This window comes from Rattus norvegicus, chromosome 18 (assembly GCF_036323735.1).
Source record: "Rattus norvegicus strain BN/NHsdMcwi chromosome 18, GRCr8, whole genome shotgun sequence".
Taxonomy (NCBI): Eukaryota; Metazoa; Chordata; class Mammalia; order Rodentia; family Muridae; genus Rattus; species Rattus norvegicus.
This window is the reverse complement of record NC_086036.1, coordinates 80,694,786-80,713,873: the sequence shown is the minus strand read 5'-3', so window position 1 is coordinate 80,713,873 and position 19,088 is coordinate 80,694,786. Positions and strand designations below refer to the sequence as shown.

The window sequence follows — 19,088 nt, the reverse complement described above, 5'->3', positions numbered from 1 at the left end:
TAATGACTACCACAGCAAGGGTTATTAGCCCCAACTGACACAGAGAAGGAAAGCCAGAGAGGTCGGGGAGCTTCCCTGAGTCATAAGATCCCGTCCTCTGGCCTGTGGTGTGAACTCACTAACTCAAGCCAGTTCACACCAGGAATGCAGCGGGGTCCCACATCTGTGTCATTTGAGCCTTAGATTCATCCTGTGCTCCAGACCCAGGGTGTCCATGAGAGGCTTGTCCACTTGGGTGCTCTCAGCTGATCCCTCCTTAATACACCAGCCACACAGACACTTGTTCATGCCATCACCAGCAGCTTTTAGGATGATACAAAGCACAAAAGGCCTGCGGTATGCTAGTGCTGTGTGTCAGCCCAAGTCAGGTCCCAGGGACCCAGCTCTGATCGAGGATCTTTAACTATAGAGACTGTGTCTCCAAGGAGCATCAAAAGTCACACTTACAACGTCTCTCCAACATGGCTGCCCAAGCATGAGCCAAACAAAGATGATGATAGACCTGTCAGAGCGGATAGAAGAAAGCCCACAAGGCCCCAACCCTCCTCAAATAACTACAGACAGCTAAGAAACGCTGAGAACGGGAGATACAGTCTTCCTCAGGGAAGAGCATACCAAGTGGTTATTAATGTCCAGCCCTCAAACCATATATACGAGTAACACCACTCAGCTGAGAAGATTCTATACATGTATTTGGGAATATATATTACATACATATCACATTTAACCACAATGAATGAAGAAAGAGGCTATGACTATAAAAAGGAGAACGAAGGGAAATGCAGGAGGGTTTGCAGGGAGCAAAGGGAAGGGGGGGCATGACATGATTATATGATAATCTCAAACATAAACAATAATTTTTAAACAAGGAAAGAGTAAACACAGAGTCCATCGTTAATTTGCATCCTACTGAGGAAGAGGGGGAAAGAGAAGCCCACAAACACCATCACTGACACAAGGGCACACACATGGTGTGTGGTGCAGCATGAGCAGAGTGCTGAAGAAGAGTACGGGAGCATCTCAGCTGAGACGCGAAGGATGATGGGAAATGGACACCAGTGAGTAGGGCAGCATGTTTCAGGAGGCTGATGGACACGGGGTGTGATCACAGGAAACCTGTACAAAGAAAAACCAAGGAGGTGGACATAGCATGGCGGTTAGAGACAGAAGCAGAAGTCAGATTAAACCGGAATCTTCCTCTAAACCATCTCACACATTATCTCTCCTCTCGTATGAAATACTGGAAACAGTGCACCAACTGGCTTCTTCCTTCTCATTCTTTCTCCAGCTCCACTGCCGTTGGCCTTTTTCCCCCCACACAAATCTGTTCACTTTGCACTCCTGTCTAGTACTCATCTTAAATTGATTGCAGACTCTAGACTGGGGGGGGGGGGGACAAGCGTGCGGCTGTTCGAGGCAGGGTAGCACTTGTGAACATCGCTGGATCTTTGATCCTCACCTTCAGGGTGTCTACCGGCTGTCCTGGTCTTCTGTGAGGCTCTCTCTCTTTCCACACAGTTACCAACCCTCTGTGCAGGTTTCCCTTCTGCTTCACTTTCAGGTGAGTTCCTTGTCACCTTGGCATTCATCACTTCAGAAGAGAAAACACCTAGAAATCCAGTTCTCAGAAAAACCTGATGGAATTGATACTCCAAGGCAACCTTCTTTACACCGTGACACAGAGCTGAGCAGCCCAGTAGCTGTGAGACTAAAGATTGGGCAGGGTGATGTGACCTTTGGTCTCATCTCTGCAGTGAGTGGAGAGGGGCTCCATCCTGTGAAGTAAACACCTCAGCTCAGCACAGCCTAGCTGGGCAAAGGGCCCATTAGCCAAATCTAGATACTTCTGCGCTTACGTTACGTGAACACACACAGTGGGTTCACGTGTTGGTGGACAAAGCCAAACAGCACATCCCAGAAAGGAGACTAGAAACAGCGTACTACCTACAGCATGCACAGAAAACAACACAGGAGCTACTTACAACCGATGCTCTACGTGGAGGAAGAAAACAGACACTTTAGAGAATTTATTGTCATAACAGAAGGATCCTACTCATTCCTGAGCATGCTCAGTGAAGAGGCACAACCCTGAGCATGAGCATGCTCAGTCTACGAACATAAGAAGGAAAGATGGTAGGCGCGCTTGGGGTTTAGTTCAGCTGAGATTGCTTTGACAGTTATTGTGGTATAATCTAGAGTCTCTTGGAAAGAGAGTTTCAGGTTTATTGATTCAGAGGCTCTCTGGGGGAAGCTTTCCTCAACCCTCAACATCAGATGGAACTCAAAAGCCAAGACCACCCGAGGGCTTAACCTGCCTCGTTTCTAATGGTGAAAGAGCAACGCCTGTCCCCAGGCTGCCTGGAGACAAGGCTACCCAGGGAACTGGAACAAGACACAGATGACTTCTCTCCGCCTCTCTGTGTAAGTGCTAAGATCAGGTTGGCCAAAAGGACGCGGCAGCGCTGTAAAGACGCACAGTCATTCCCAGAGCAAATTCTTACAAAATCTTTTCTTAAGAGACAAAGAAGCAATTTTCACTCCCATATAATTTTAAATAGATTGGAAAGAAAAATAGGAAGAGGCACATTTTTCAAAGGACAAAATGGGAAGAAACAATGAATCTTGGAGCCCTGACAGCCAACTCCAGTGCAGTTTCTAATTGTTCCAATAACTCATTTTTATTAGGAGATCAAATTACCATAAAAGGAAATGGTACCCTCTAAATGTCTTATTAATAGGAACTATATTCTTCAGGAATTGATATCTAAGGCAGAACTCAATTGGGTCAAACAGACACGAGTTCAACTCCATCACTGGGTGGAAGTGCGCTGCTCACAAAATGTCCCTAATTATTGCAATTCTGCTGCTTGTTTAAGTCTGAAATTATATGGCTGACATCCCTTTCGTGACAAAAACACTTTTTTTTTTTTGGTTCTTTTTTTCGGAGCTGGGGACCGAACCCAGGGCCTTGCGCTTCCTAGGCAAGCGCTCTACCACTGAGCTAAATCCCCAGCCCCGACAAAAACACTTTTAAAGGCCAAAAAGTTTTAGACACGATGGTAAGAATACTTCCGGTGGGAAGTTTCTTGGCTGCAGCTGCAGCATTTCCTAGTAAAGCTGTACTTGCCCGATCTCATTCTGCCCGGAACATTTCAGGATTTGTTGTTTTGATTGCAACATTGTCCAGCAGGCCAAATGGATGATTAATCTGTATTATTAAGATGACTAAATGTTCCTTTCAGATGGTAGTTGAAAATCTAACCTAAGAGCAGCCTCGAAAGTGATTGGAGTGCGGTTCTTGGGTAGGACAGAAGAGGTGTGATTTCTCCTTCATTTAAGCAGGATGGACTGATGTCCTGTATACCAGCGTGGCTCCTTGAGAACTCAGAAGGAGGTGGGAAGAAAAGCCACAACTGCTGTTTTCGCAGAAGTCACATTAGGAATGTAATGAATGTCAGTCACTAACCAAGTAAGTGGCAGTCTTGTAAAATAGACCCTGGTGTAGCTGATAAAGACATATGCCTTCTTTATAACCAAAACCCCAGCATCCTTAGACAGCATCTGATCAGCAGTATGCCAGAGTGGTCATGTGAACCTATTTTCTATTGGCTTTCTGTTGCTATGATAAAATGCTGACCAAGACCAACATAGGAGAAAGTTTATATCATCTGACAGGTGACAGCCTGTTGATAAAGAAAATCAGGAACTCAAGACAGGGACAAAAGCAGAGACCATGGAGGAACACTGCTTACTGGCTTGTTCTCAAGCTCACATCCATCTACCTTCTTATAGCCCAGGCCCAGTACAGACTAAGAATATGACTTCTCACAGTGGGCTGAACCCTCATACATTACCTATCAAGAAAATGTCCCCCAGATGTGCTTACAGGCCACGCTGATGAAGGTAATTCTTCAGTTGAGGTTTCCTCCAATACACTATGGGAACTTTTTGTAGGAACTGTCACAAATGCCTCTGTACAAACACAGCTCCCAGCATATCTAGCACAGAGTGACTGTTCTGAAAAATGACTGCCTTTTCTATTGCTGGGAAGAATAAGATATATCTTGAAATCACTGTAACTTCCTACAAAAATTATCTGTTTATCCACCCCAGTTCCCAAACCTATTTTTACTGGTGAAAATCTGTGCAAACTAGGATCCGAATATTTCTAATCTCTCCTTTCCTATTTTTATAACAAAATATCTGATTTTAATGAATCATATTCTTTCTATGACTTTTTTGATTATGTTCCCTCGCCTCTGACTCCTCCTCCCAGATCTGCCCCAACTGGAAACTTTATATTCCCCTTCCCAAAAATAAAATAGAAAAAAAATGAAAATCAAAACAACAACATCAACAACAAAGCTAATAAGACAGAAACTGACAAAAATAAATCAGAAAGGCCCCACACAACAGCCTGGAGTTCGTTTTGTGTTGCCCAACCACTCCCTATCATGGGACCGGCCCTGGGATGTGGTTGTTATATCCAGTTACTAATTCAAAAATCTAAGCTTCTCGCAAGTGAGGTGTTGCTCTTGTATTATGGATGAACCATTTAGTCAAGGTCTCTGAGCTTCCATCACGGTAGGTGGGATAAAGACTGACTTCAAACAAGGAACCATGTAAACCAATAAATGAATATTCATGAACGCTAGGAGCTAGGAATAAAGGGAGACTGGGCTGCCACCAGGAGAAAGGGGGCTGTTTTGTTCCCAGAGGTAGAGAGTCCGCCTCTTTATTTGCAAGGCTTGGGATGAAGCTGAGGTCCTTGAGAACCCTGGGCAAAGGCTACCCCACTGAACTACCTCTCTAGCCTGTTTTGTGTATCTCTAGTTTCCACTTGGCTCCTTTTTACAATATCTTCATCAGCACAGTTAGAATTGAGCACACTTAGAATTTTTTCAAATTAACTTTCCTAAACTGTAAATTTGATCACATCATTCCCTTATTTAAAAAGCTGGGTTGAGTTCCCGTTTTCCATAAAGTGATGGCCAAATAACCTGCTGCTGCTGCTGCTGCTGCTGCTGGCCCTACACAAATTAGCCAGCCCCTTTCCATCTTTGTCTCCAGGGCTCCTGCGTATTCAGTTCCCCACCTGCACCCAATTCCGTTTTGCCTTCCATTCCCTAAACTCAGTCTCCCCATTACTGCTGCTGCTTGCTCCCCTCAGGTTTGTCACAGATGACACCTCAGATCAAAGCCACCCAACTGGTCCCAACTATTCTGTAAGATTTTATTTCACTCACTTGTCTTTTACAGTTGCCTTTCGGTTACCTCCCCTGTCCTCCAAGGGGAAGGTCCTTGTCCCTGTCTATCTTGGTCATCGGGGAAAGGTAGTGTCTTATGGTTTCCTTTCCTGTGGAGAGCCAGAGACACAGAAACTCTTATAAAGGAAAACATTTAATTGGCGCTCGCTGGCTTGCAGTTTCAAAGATGTAGTCCATTATCATCGTGGCAGAAAGCATGACAGTGCGCAGGCAGACACGGTGCTGGAGGAGCTGAGAGTTCTACATTCAGATCCACAGGCAGTAGCAGGAGACTGTGTAACACACTAGTATACCTTGAGCATAGGAGACCTCAAACCCCACCCCTACAGTGACAGACAACAAGTTAAGATTTACTCCAACAAGGCCCTATCTCCTAACAATGCCTCTCCCTATGAGCCAAGCATTCAAACACATGAGTCTATAGGGACTGAATCTATTCAAGCCACCACAGGTAGGATTTGTTTTCCCAAGAAAAGATAGCTTGGTTACCCGAAGAACTAACCATGCTCTTAACTATGAATGAGGAAAGGAACTAAGAAGACGTGAGTCACACAGCTTTCTAATCACTGCCCTCTCTTTAAGAACCCACAATATCCAGTGGCCCATGGGTTTTAGTAGCCTATGTATGAGAACAGCAAGCCCCCAAATTTGCAGTTTCCTTGTGTCTGCCTTTCTGACATGCCTCCTATAGTTTCCTGTATCAGCCTTATACCTGCTCACGTAGGCAAGATGGTCTTTGATGGTGATAGGCTTCTTATTCTTTAGTTTTCTAGTTTTTCAAGTAAATGCTTTCTTTTTGCTCCAACAATTTATCCTCAAGTCATTGTTCTTTCTTGGATTTCTAGTTGCATATCTGCCCACCACCATAGGTTCTACCAGTAAAAATGGGTTGGCATGGGTACTGAGTCCATGTTATCACTCAGTATTCTCTTTCCTGGCAGGAAGAAAACTTTTCTGATAATGTCTCCAAAAATTAATTGTGGTATTTTTCTGACTCCACCTCATCTTATTTGTTTGTTTGGTTTTTGTTTTGTTTTGTTTTGTTTGTTTGTTTGTTTTTAGATAAACCCAATCCTTCCATCTGGAATAGCATTTCCCTAGGAAGACACACAGCTTTATTCAACCATTTTTTTCCAACGTCGGGTACAAAAGGATTATCAATAAATGTTTACCGAATAGAAGAGTTTGATGAAGAAATAGGTAGAGAACATAAAAGCCCAAATGTCTTCAAATTCTTTGTCTACCACTAACATCTTATTTATCATAAGTCTTAGGTGGACAAACCTATTTTACATTATGGAATCTGATAATAAACTGTCACAGAAATGTTTGGAGAGAAAGGATAATTGCTTTTTATGAAGGATGATGATTTTGCTCATACTTAGGAAAACTATGTGCTGGTTATAATCATGAGCTATTTCTAACAGAATTATAATAGCAATTTTGGAGTATTCTTCTCCTGGAGATTCTGAACGTTGCTGGTGGTTCTCCTACATTATAACCATGAAAACGCATCTAGGAACTGGTACCTAATGCTCTTGGCAACACAAGGTTTGAGCATCTGTCCCAGCTTGGGCATGGGAAACTGCTTAATCCTTGTGGTGTCTCCGAGATACAAGAAATGAGAAGCATTATCTGAAACATATTTTTGAGCAGTTCTTTGGACTTTTATCTTATGATAGAGATAGAAACTTGAGGTTGTGTGCATCAATCTGGCACTATATGACATGTAGCTGCTTAAGGAGACCTTTTCCATTACTTAATAAGAGCATATGCCACATGAAATCAAATGTGAAAGGTCTCAAATCCCATATAAAACCAGAAGTTTCAAAGTTCCAACAAGAAAACAGTTGGTTCCTGTTCTCAGAGAAGTCATTCAGATAGAGAGGTATAGAATGTGTGGGTTATACACACTTCTCTTTATGGCCCAATCTGAGAGCAGCTGTATGACTGAGCTTCACACTGTAGTAAAGGAAATCGAGCATGATTCCCAGCTAATGAGTTACTAATCAGCACCGAGTTTGTTAAATATTTTAATTTAAATTCTTTGCATGCATGTGTGAGACTCTGTACACATGGGTACAGTGAAAGGGGAGTTCAGAAGAATACATCAGATCACTTGGTGCTTGAGTTACGACAGTTGTGAGACACCAGGCATGGGTGCTTAGAAACAAACTCAGGTCTTCAGGGATAACTGTACTTCTTAACGACTGAGCCATCCCTCCATGCCTGATTAATAGTTTTTCTGAAAATGCTGTAGAAAAATGTTTTTCTACACATAAAGAATCAGGCTGTTTTAGTATGGATATGACTCTCAAAAGTCATGATTGATTCATGATAGCTTCTTTGGACAATAGCTCATCATTCTTACTAATGCTCTGAAGCACTGATATATACAGGAATCAAGCAAAGTGTTCAGGAAAAAGCAGAGTAGAAGCCTTTCCCCCAAGGAAGCTTATGATGGAATAGATACATTAGTCTTACTGATTACCATTAGCAAGTAGGCCACACAGGGACCTTAGAAAAACGAGATGATCTGTGAGCACAGAGGGAAGTGGCACCTTTACCAGAGGACAGGAGCAGTGGCTGTGGTCCCTGGAGAATGATCAGTATGTTGGAGGCAAAAGAGATGGATGAGAAGCAAAACGAGGGAAGCCTTTCCCAAGAGACAGTTCTAAGACTGTGCAGAAAGTAGAAACCGGGAAGTTCTAGGGAAAGGGGAGGGGTGGCTGTTGGTTCTTCTTGAGGCAGCAGAGGGGGAAGAGCATCAGCGGAAGGTAAGACTTGGTCTTACAAGGTATTTAGGGTTGCTGTATAATAAAGTTTACTTATCCAAGTCTAAGTTACCTTGCTACTGTAGCTGACCTGCCTTCTGTGATCCTCTGATAGCACCTCTTCCTAAAACAGCAAAGGTTTAAGTGAAGCCTTTGTACTATCTCAGCAGGAACTGTGCTGGCCTATCTAGGAACTAACTAGGAACTAACTAGGAACTAACTAGGAACTGCACAGTCTAGGAAATCCCATGAAGAAAAAAGGGATACTTTGAAAAGTGATTATAGAGTTTATTACTAAGTTGTAAAAAGTTTCCTATTAAAGCTATTTAAGAAAAAGGGGGAAAGCAGAAAGATCCTAAGCAGGGAAAGGGAAAAATTCTTCTAAGTAGGGAAAGGGAAAAACTTCTTCTCTAAGCAGGGAAAAGCAAAATATTCTTCTCTCTTCTCTTTGTCCTCAGTACTTATACACCTTTCAGAATACATAATCACACGTTAAAAAGTTCACCAGCCACATATGTAACAGAGGATGGCCTTGTTGGGCATCAATGGGAGGAGAGGCCTTTAGTCCTGTCAAGGCTCTATGCCCCAGTGTAGGAGGAGCATCCTCATAGAAGCAGGGAGAGGAGGGATGAGATAGTGGGTTTCTGGAGGGGAAACTGGGAATGGGGGTAACAACAGACAATGTTACATATTACATGCATATCCATTAGGAGTAATTATCTGGCTAAACATCCATCACCTGTCACAGCTCCACAGATTCACTGAAGGTTTAAGACCATAACTAAGTTATTAGTGAAGTTTTGTATAGATAAACCCAGACAATATTTTATCTTCTGTTCTAGCACCTATAATAAATGGTTAGTTCCCTTTTTATGACCTTTGGTTAATTGTTTTACAGTCCCTTGGAATGTGCTTTGAGTAGGAGAAAGTCTGGTTACCATCTAAGAGCAATTATATGGTGATACATGGGAAACTGGCAGAGTTCTCATTGCAGATTTGACTATCAGAAAAGGACCTAATAGCAGTCCCACTATAATAGAGCTTAATAATCGCTGGTATAATTTTAGGAATTCTTATAGGGTCATCATTAAGACTTAAGCCATCTATTTGTCTATATTGCATCACTACAAAACAGTACATCTTCATAGATCTGCAGAGATATGCTCCAAAAGGGTGGGGCTAATATCTAGTTATTGGTATATATGTTTAATAATAACAGAAAAATCGCGAATGCCAGCAGCAAACCACTGAACTGAGAATGGGACCCCCGTTGAAGGAATCAGAGAAAGAACTCGAAGAGCTTGAAGGAGCTCGAGACCCCTTATGAACAACAATGCCAAGCAACCAGAGCTTCCAGGGACTAAGCCACTACCTAAGGACTATACATGGACTGACCCTGGACTCTGACCTCATAGGTAGCACTGAATATTCTAATAAGATCACCAGTGGAAGGGGAAGCCCTTGGTCCTGCTAAGACTGAACCCCCAGTGAACGTGATTGTTGGGGGGAGGGTGGAACACCCATAAAGAAGGGGAGGGGGAGGAATTAGGGGGATGTTTGCCCGGAAACCGGGAAAGGGAATAACACTCGAAGTGTAAATAAGAAACACTCAAGTTAATAAAAAAAATAACAGGAAAATCATATTAATAGCAGAAATTTTTCCTAAGATGAATTCTCATAGGACCTTGTCCTTTAAGAGCGAATCTGTCACAGATTATATTATAATCTGAAGCAGACCATCTCAGGAAGATCACGTGCTGGTTATTAATTTGTCCTATTATGGCTCCTGACAGTTCAGATGTTCAACTGGATATGAACGTTAGAAGCAGATCCTTTGAGACTTCCATATTATTCTGACAAGCAAGGGCTCTCTGAGGGAACTCATGAAGAGCATGCTAGATGGCCATCAGTCATATCCACTAAAGACAGTATCTGCAGGATTTTAGCAGGTGGTAGAGCCACAAGACCAGACAAAAAGCAGAACGGGCAATCAGAAGTGATTGGGGCAAACTGAAGTGAGGATTATGTTGACAGCTGGGCGTACTTGAATGACTGTAGTGGTCTCTGACGTTAAGATGGATGGTTAACTTTAAATCACCAGCAGATTCTTTCCTATGACTAGTAGGACATAGTGGCCTAGCACAGCTGTTCTCACATACAATACCAGCACTTAGGAGACTGAGGCAAGAAGACTTTGGTCAGTTCAAAATTAGCTCGAGTGACCTAATGAATTCTAGAATTCAGACTGGGCTAGAGTGAGACTCTGTCTTAAACAAACAACAAGCAGAAGCTAAGACTTAGCACCATCTGTCCCCTGTGCTAGAACCTGTCTTCTTTTTTTTTTTTTTTTTAGGCTAATCGAAATCAGTTTATTTTTTTTAATTTATTTAATACTTAATAATAATTCTTTGGTTTCCGGGCAAACATCCCCCTCCCCCCTCCCCTTCCTTATGGGTGTTCCCTTCCCCACCCTCCCCCCATTGCCGCCCTACCCCCAACAGTCTAGTTCACTGGGGGTTCAGTCTTAGCAGGACCCAGGGCTTCCCCTTCCACTGGTGCTCTTACTAGGATATTCATTGCTTCCTATGAGGTCAGAGTCCAGGGTCAGTCCATGTATAGTCCTTAGGTAGTGGCTTAGTCCCTGGAAGCTCTGGTTGCTTGGCGTTGTTGTACCTATGGGGGTCTCGAACCCCTTCAAGCTCTTCCAGTTCTTTCTCTGATTCCTTCAACGGGGGTCCTATTCTCAGTTCAGTGGTTTGCTGCTGGCATTCGCCTCTGTATTTGCTGTATTCTGGCTGTGTCTCTCAGGAGCGATCTACATCCGGCTCCTGTCGGTCTGCACTTCTTTGCTTCATCCATCTTGTCTAATTGGGTGGCTGTATATGTATGGGCCACATGTGGGGCAGGCTCTGAATGGGTATTCCTTCAGTCTCTGTTTTAATCTTTGCCTCTCTATTCCCTGCCAAGGGTATTCTTGTTCCCCTTTTAGAGAAGGAGTGAAGCATTCACATTTTGATCATCCGTCTTGAGTTACATTTGTTCTAGGCAGGTAGAACCTGTCTTAACTGACCTCCAGCAAGCACCCCTCCAAAGCTTCAGTACTCCCTGTTCCTCTCCAGAAGCTTGGGGCCCAAGAGTCTGAGTTTGCAGACACTGGAAGAGCTCCAGGCATACCTGCCAACTGCTCAGAATGCTAAAACATTGCATGACAGATTCAGACAAGTAAAAACTACTCTAGAAGTTGGGAAGAACCCACAACTAACATGAGGGCACTGGCCAGTAAAAAGGATTTTAGAGTAGAAAGGCCAGGAAATGCTGCACATGGAGATTACCATCTAATTGAGTGATATTCAAATATGAGCACCAAGAGGGAACTGTTATTGCTATAAATCTAGGTTCTCAGGCAAACTCATCAAATAAGAATGGCTAACATTGCTATCAATCAAGCATTGGTACCATACCTGTAAAAGATCAGCGGAAATAATAGTAAGATCAAGAGCAATCTGACCGTGACTGGCCAGATGTGGTTAAGAGCACCTGAGTTGGATTCCCAGAACCCACACGATACTGCCAAGTTTCCATAACATCAGCCCCAGGGTATCCCATACCCTCTTCTACCTGGACTCTGGTTCTGGCTTTATTCTCTGCTGTCTGGCCAACCTCCACCTCTGTATCGTGCCAGTGAGCTCAGCTGCTCAGCTATGCCTTTCCACCATGATAGACCACAACTGGAAGCCCTGAGTTGTTCATTACAGGTATTGTTGCCACAACAAAGCAAAGCTATCTAATAAAACAAAAATGTTCAATTCCTGGGTCTCAAAACCTTCTTTAGAAATAGGGACTTTGGTAACATGAATCTAGCTTATTGGTGGAGTGCTTTCTTGACATGCTCAAGGCCCTGAGTTTAATCCTCAATACAAAAAAGGGGGGAGGGTAAGAATGAAAGAAAAGAGGGAGGGAAGAAGGAAAAGATGGGGAAGGGGGAAAAACAGAATCTTTGTAGGTAATCAAGTTACAGTGAAAGAATGTTGGAATAGGGTGGATCCCAATGCAACACTACCAAGTCTTTCTGAAAAAAGAAACTTTGGATGCAGACATAAACAGAGATTACCCACTGAAGATGAAAACAGACTGAGGTATGCTTCTATACCCCAAGGAACACCAAAGACTGTTAGCAACCACCCAGAACTGAAGAGAGGCCGGGAGCCTCTCTTCATAAGCTTCTCCATAGCAGCCTCACCAGAAGCCAATCCTGTTGCATCATGATCTTGTGTTTCTGATCCTCAGAAATGTGACAATGAATTTCTGCTGTGCCAAACTCCTCAGCCAGGGAGCTATTTGTCACAGCAGCTGGAAGAAACTCATACAGGAAAAATCATACTTTGTTTTCTTGCAGGTTGTGATTCAAAACTGATGTCCTTATAAGAAGAGGAAAATTTGGACCCAAATGGGAAAGTGTATATGAAAACATAGGCAGAGACTGGAGTGGCAGTTCTGCAGAGGCCAAGGGCTACTGGGAGCTGCCAGAAATTGAAAAGGTAGAACAGGGCATCCTGAGAGCTGTGGATGTGAGCACAGTTTTGCTGACACATTGATTTTGGACTCCCGACCTTCAAACTGTGAAGGAGAAGAGATGTTGCTATAAGCTACCTGGAGCTCTAAGAGCTCCTCTGAGCTATGTTGAGCTCTGTTGCTGAAGTCCTGAAACCATGACATCAACTGAGCAATGTGCTACCAACCCATTTGATCAATCTTCCCCTCAAATGCAAGGTTGGTTTAATATCCAAAAGTCAAATCCTTTAATAGATTATACTGATATAATATCAATATCCTAAAGAAGAATTGATTTGATACATACAGGAAAAGCATTTAGCAAAATTCCAAATTCATTCAGGATTTTAAGAAATAATAAATTATCGAATGGAAATTTAAAAAATGATATGGGAGCATAGCTGTAATCCCAGCACTTGGAAGACAGAGCCAAAAGGATCAGTTCAAATTTGAGGTGGCCTGGCCTACATGGCAAGTTACAGACAAGCCTGGGTTACATAACAACCGCAAAAAGAGACTGAAGGGAATGTCCTCAACCTGACACGGACATCTATAAAACCGAATAATAACATATGCCCAAACAGTAAATGGTTTGTTCCCTCTGTTGGGAAGATCAGAAATGTCTGTTCAATATTTAACTGAAGAGAATGGACCCAACCAATGCAGTAAGAGAAGCACAAAACTAAGGAGGAAGAGAAGGAAATGGGGGGGGGGGAGTCAAAAGACAAAAGGGAAACAGAGAAAAGTCTTCTAGTTTGGAAACAAAGTAAAACTGTGCTGAGAAATTGGGTGTTGTGTGTGAATAAGTCAATTACATGTTTTAATAATAACAAATGAATTTTAAGTGAAATTTGAAAAATAAAAAACTCCACCTATAAAGTATCCAAAAGTAAAAAAAAAAAAAGTTAGCAAAATGAACAACATATTCCTCTGAAGCCATTTTAAAATTCCTGAGAGAAATTAAAACAGCATAAATAAATGAAAACATTCCATGTTCAAAGACTGAAATATCCAATATTGTCAGGATGGTGTTGTCCCCATATTGATCTTTAAATTGACTCAACCATATTGAAATGCCAGCATATATCTATTTCAGGAAGGTAAAAACTAGTACTAAAGTTCATATAAAAATATAGAGGAATTGCAAAAAGGCAATTTTGTCCCAGAATAAAGTCAGAGGACTTACACCTTCTGATTTCAGTGTTCACTATAAAGCTACATTAATCAAAATAGTGGCATTGGCACAGGATAGGCATATAAATCAGCAGAATAGAATTAAGGGTCCAGAAATAAACTCTTATGTAACAATCAGCTTAATTTTGACAAAGGTGCCAAGATAATTAATGGAGATAGAAAATGGTCCTCTCAACATTGGGGCCCCGGGGGGTTAGAGATAAACAGGCGAAATGGAGCCAGAGAAAGATCTTAGACCCTCACCACACATGACACCCAACAGTTAACTGGAAAGGTCCGTAGAGCTAAATGGGAGAGATTAATCCATGAAAATTCTAGAAAGGACCACTGGGAAATGTCTTCTGACCTTGAGTTGGGCAACGAATTCCTGGCAACGGTGCCAAGAGCCTGACCCAAAGAGCAGTTGCAGCTTTTTAAACACAAAGATGAAAGGGTAAAGCTTTGACGTGATCGTTTAATGAAAATAAACTGAGCAGGGGTGGGGGAGGGGCAGCCTAAACCTACAAGGTCAGATTCAATGATACAGATTAAAAAAAAGTGGGAAGCACTCCCAAACAAAGACTATTTACTTACAAAATAAGAAAAAAAGCTTCTAGATCAATTGATTTTTTTTAACTTAAAAACTAACAATAAGAAGAAAACAGACTAAAGGGGAAAGATGGTGTGTATGTGTGTGTGTGTGTGTGTGTGTGTTAAGAAATCCAGGTCTGTAAAGGTAGACATAACAACATACATACAACCAAAGGAATCCAGAGAATCTTAAGGGCATATTATAAAAACGTGTACTTCATGATTAAACAAATACAAAAGCAAACAGATTCGCTGAGTCTCCATGGAGAAACACTTAGAGTGAGCGCAGGAGCAGCCCCCTCTCCAACCAACAGTCCCAGCACTCCTCTGGGTCAATATATCGACCTGCAGGTGCTAAATGCAGAACCACAAGGATAGGTGATGGGAACAGTAGGCATCCTCCTGCTTGAAAACACAGTTGGATAGAGCAGGCTCACCCACCAGAATGTATATGGTGCAGGCAAGGTGTTTGGACTGCAGAGCAGGAAGCTGTTTATGGGTTTTTATGTTTGTGGATGAGACTCAGTGAAGAAACTGACTGTGAAGACCATGCATGTTCTGTCTTGCCAACAACTGCATAAGACTAATAGTTATCAGTGTGTGTCTCAGTCAGTCATACCTGACTTCCACTATCTCCTTACACATGCATGCACACAAGTATGCGTGTGCGTGCGCGCGCACACACACACACACATATATATATATATATATATATGTATATATATATATATAATTTTATAACCTTACAAAACTAACTTGAGACCTGTGAAGAATGTACATGTATATATCTCTGCTACCTGAGTTCTCAGGTAATTTGATGGAAAGTTTTAGTTTTCAATAAATTAAAACAGTAAACAATGTTTTCTCTCTCAAAGAAAACTTTACCCCACCAAATTGGAAAATCTAAAAGAAATGGATAATTTTCTCCATAGGCACTACTTGCAAAGTTAAAGCAAGATCAGATAAATGATTTAAACAGAACCATAATCTTCTAGTGAAATGGAGGCAGTCATTAAAAGTCTCCCAATCAAAAATAGCCTACAGCGAGATAGTTTCAGCACAGAATTCTACAAGACTTTCAAAGAAGAGTTAATGCCAATTTTGTTTAAATTATTCCACAGAGGGAATACTGCCATATTTACTCTGATATCCGAAGTATATAACTATAAAACAAAGAAAGACAATTGCAGACCAATTTCTCTTGTGAATATTGATGTAAAAATATTCAATAAAATACTTGTAAACAAATCTAAGAGCACATCAAAAAGATGACCCATTGTCAAGTAGAATTCATCCCAGAAATGCAAGGAGGGTTCAACATATGTAAATTAATAAATGTAATTCACTATATAAACAAATTACATGATCATCTCATTAGATGCAGAAAAGGCCTTTGCAAAATCCAACATCCCTTCATGATAAAATTCCTGAAGAGATTAGAGATAAAAGGGACCTACCTAAACATAATAAAGGCAATTTACAGTAAGCCAATAGCCAACATTTTCTTAAATTGAGAGAAACTCAAAGCTATTCCACTAAAATGAAGAACAAGACAAGACTGTCCATTCTCTCCCTATCTATTCAATATAGTACTTGAAGTTCTAGCTAGAGCAATTAGACAAGGAAAGGAGATCAAGGGTATACAAATTGGAAAGGAAGAAGTCAAAATATCACTATTTGCAGATGACATAATAGTATCATAACAATTACTCTGAGAAACTCAGACAATACCTTGATAAACAACTTCAGCAAAGTAAGTGAATACAAAATTAGCTCACAAAAATCAGCAGCCTCCCTATGTACAAATGAAGAATGACCGGGGAGAAATCAGGGAAGCAACACCCTTCAGAATAGCCTCAAATAATATACAACTCTATAAAATAATCTAAGTCCAATAAATCAAGTAAAGAACCTGTATGATAAAAACTTTAAGACGTTGAAGAAATAAATTGAAGAAACTATCAGAAGATGGAAAGAGCAAAACAAAAACCTCAGAATATTTAAATTAATCTTGACTAATAAAAGAACTGCTAAAGGTATTGTTATCCCCAACCTCAAATTGTACTACAAAGCTAAAGTAATACAAACAGCATGGTATTGGCAGAAAAATTAACACACGGATCAATGGAATCAAACTGAAGACCCATGCATAAATCCACACACCCATGAACACCTTATTTTTTTTATAATGAAGCCAGAAATACACACTGTAAAAAAGAAAGCATCTTCCATGAATGGTCTGGTCAGACTAAATGGCTGCACATAGAAGAATCCAAACAGATCCATACTGATCGCTTTGAACAAAATTCCATTCCAAATGGACCAAAGACCTCACCATCCAAACCCAGACACACTGAACTAGACAGAAGAGAAGATGGAAATAGACTTGAACTCATTGGCAGAGGAAAAGGCTTCCTGAACAGAACACTGTTAGCACAGGCTCTATGACCACCAATTAATAAACGGGATCTTATGAAACTGAAAAAGTTCCACATAGCAAAGGGCACTGTCATTCACACAAAGTGGCAGCCTACAGAATGGGGAAAGATTTTTACCAGCTACACATTCAATAGAGGGCTCATATCCAAAATATATAAAGAACTCAAAAGAACTATATATAAAGAAACAAATAACCCAATTAATATATGGGGTACAGAGCTAAACTGAGAGTTCCCAAATGAAGAAATTCAAGTGGTAAGAGACAACTTAAAGAAATGTTCAACATCCTTAGTCATCAGGGAAAAGCAAATCAAAACTACTTTGAGATTTCACCTTACACCCATTTAAATAGCTAAGAGAAACAAAATAAGTGACAGCTCACACTGTTGATGATGTGGAATAAGAAGACCACTCATCCATTGCTGGGGGTTGTGTGGATTTGTACAGCCACAATGGAAATCAATCTACCTCAAGATCTAGCTACCACTCTTGGGAATGGACTCAAAGGATGCTTCGTCCTGCCACAGAGACATTTGTTCAACCATATTCACAGCTGCTTTACTCAAAATAGCCAGAAATCAGAAACAACCTAGATGTCCCTCAGCAGAATAATGGATGAAGAAAATGTATACATGAACACAATAGACTATTACTAAGCCTTTAAAAGTGAAGCCATTACATTTGCATACAAATAAATAGAACTAGAAAAAAAAAAACATTGTGAGTGAGGTACCCAGACCCAGAAAGACAAATATGGTATGAAGTCACTTCTTTGTGGATATTAGCTTTTAGGTCAGGAGTAACCAAGCTATAACCTGTAGAACCACGGTGATTAAGTATGGCTTAAGGGACTTGGGGGTGGCAGAGAGATCTCCCTAGGAAAGGGAAATAAATAGAGTAGATATGGACAGATGTAGGTGTGGAGGACTGGAACAGGAGGATCAAGCAAGAGAGGAAAGAACAGCATACAAGGGATAGAGTCCCCAAAGAAACAGTAAATTAAGGGACATTTGAGGGCTAGTATGGAGGTTTAATAAAACAGAGGCTTCCTAAAATATATACATATATAAAGATGATCTAAATTAAATCACCAAATAACGGGGAGACAGAACCCAAACTGGACATCCCTTGTCACCAAATGAAGCTTCCAGTACCAAGAATGGTTTACATCTAAATGGGTTATTGGTCAAAGGAGTCTTATTGGAATCCTCAAATAACCCAGGCTGTTGCCAAGACTATGGGGTGCTCTCCACAAAGTGACAGCTCAGCCCCACTGCTGAAGACAACACCTACACAACTCACTGAACATGGAGAAGTCAGACAGGCGTCTGCATGGAGCTTTCACGTCTACATTCTAGTGTCTTGGGTACAGGAAGGTACTCTGCATGCTACCAAAGAAGAAACAGAAGCACGGACCCAGTTACAGACCCTTTGATCTGAAATGGTGGATACTACTTGCAATATATGCTAAGGCAATGGTGGCACAAAACTTGATGTAACCAACCAGGAGCTGATTTGCCAATCTATGAGGTGAAACCCATAGCTAATACAGCTTGGGTGACTAAGAACCTGAGACTAGATAGCCCAAAACCCTAGGGTAAAACCAAATAATGCTCATCTAGAAAAGGTAAAGGAAAATGTAGTGATAAAATAACTCCTAACAATAGTCTACCACACCCACAGATTGGCGCCTTGTTTGGCCATCATTACAGAAGTTTTCTCCAGCAGCAGATGAGGGCACAGAGACAGCCAGACGTTATGCAGGGACTGAGAGTTCTTGGAACACTTGGCCCTGAACAGGATGTGTTCATCAAGTCCCTCCTACCAGGGCTCAGAGAACTCAGAAGAGGAGAAGGAAAGATTGGAAGAGATTGAAGGGATAGTGGACACCAAGGAAAAAATGTTCTAATTCAACAGAATCCATGTACATGTGAACTCAGAGTCTAAGGCAGCATGCACTGGGCATGCACCAGTCTGTACCAGTTGGGACCCTAGAGCTGAAAGGAAAAGTGGACACATGCGCCATCCCTAACCCGGATCTGTCTCCAATTGATAATCACTTGAGAATGAATCTTTTGTTTTCTCCAAGTGGGTTTCACTGGGGAAACAAACTACTCTTAAAGGTGAGCTGTACGGTCAGTCGAAAACAAACTCAACCACCAGTTTGGATGTTCCTTGTCTTGTCAGGGCTTTCTCCTCCCCCTCCCTCTCCCTCTCCCTCTCCCTCTCCCCCTCCCCCTCCCCCTCCCTCTCCTTCTACTTCTTCTTCTGCTTCTTCTGCTTCTTCTGCTGC

At 41.6% G+C, this 19,088-nt stretch overlaps 1 protein-coding gene across 4 annotated transcripts in view; it reads right to left on the bottom strand.

The window, feature by feature from the left end:
• The window catches only part of Fbxo15 (F-box protein 15), a 315,106-nt gene that overhangs the window by 195,676 nt on the left and 100,342 nt on the right, over positions 1-19,088 (bottom strand). Inside the window, exon 1 of one of the 4 annotated variants that reach the window (XM_063277486.1) lies at positions 5,247-19,004. The exons of the other annotated variants lie outside the window; for them this stretch is intronic. The gene's annotated coding sequence lies outside the window, so the exon portion shown is untranslated. Of the gene's footprint in view, positions 1-5,246; positions 19,005-19,088 lie in introns of those variants that run through there. 4 annotated transcript variants of the gene reach the window in all.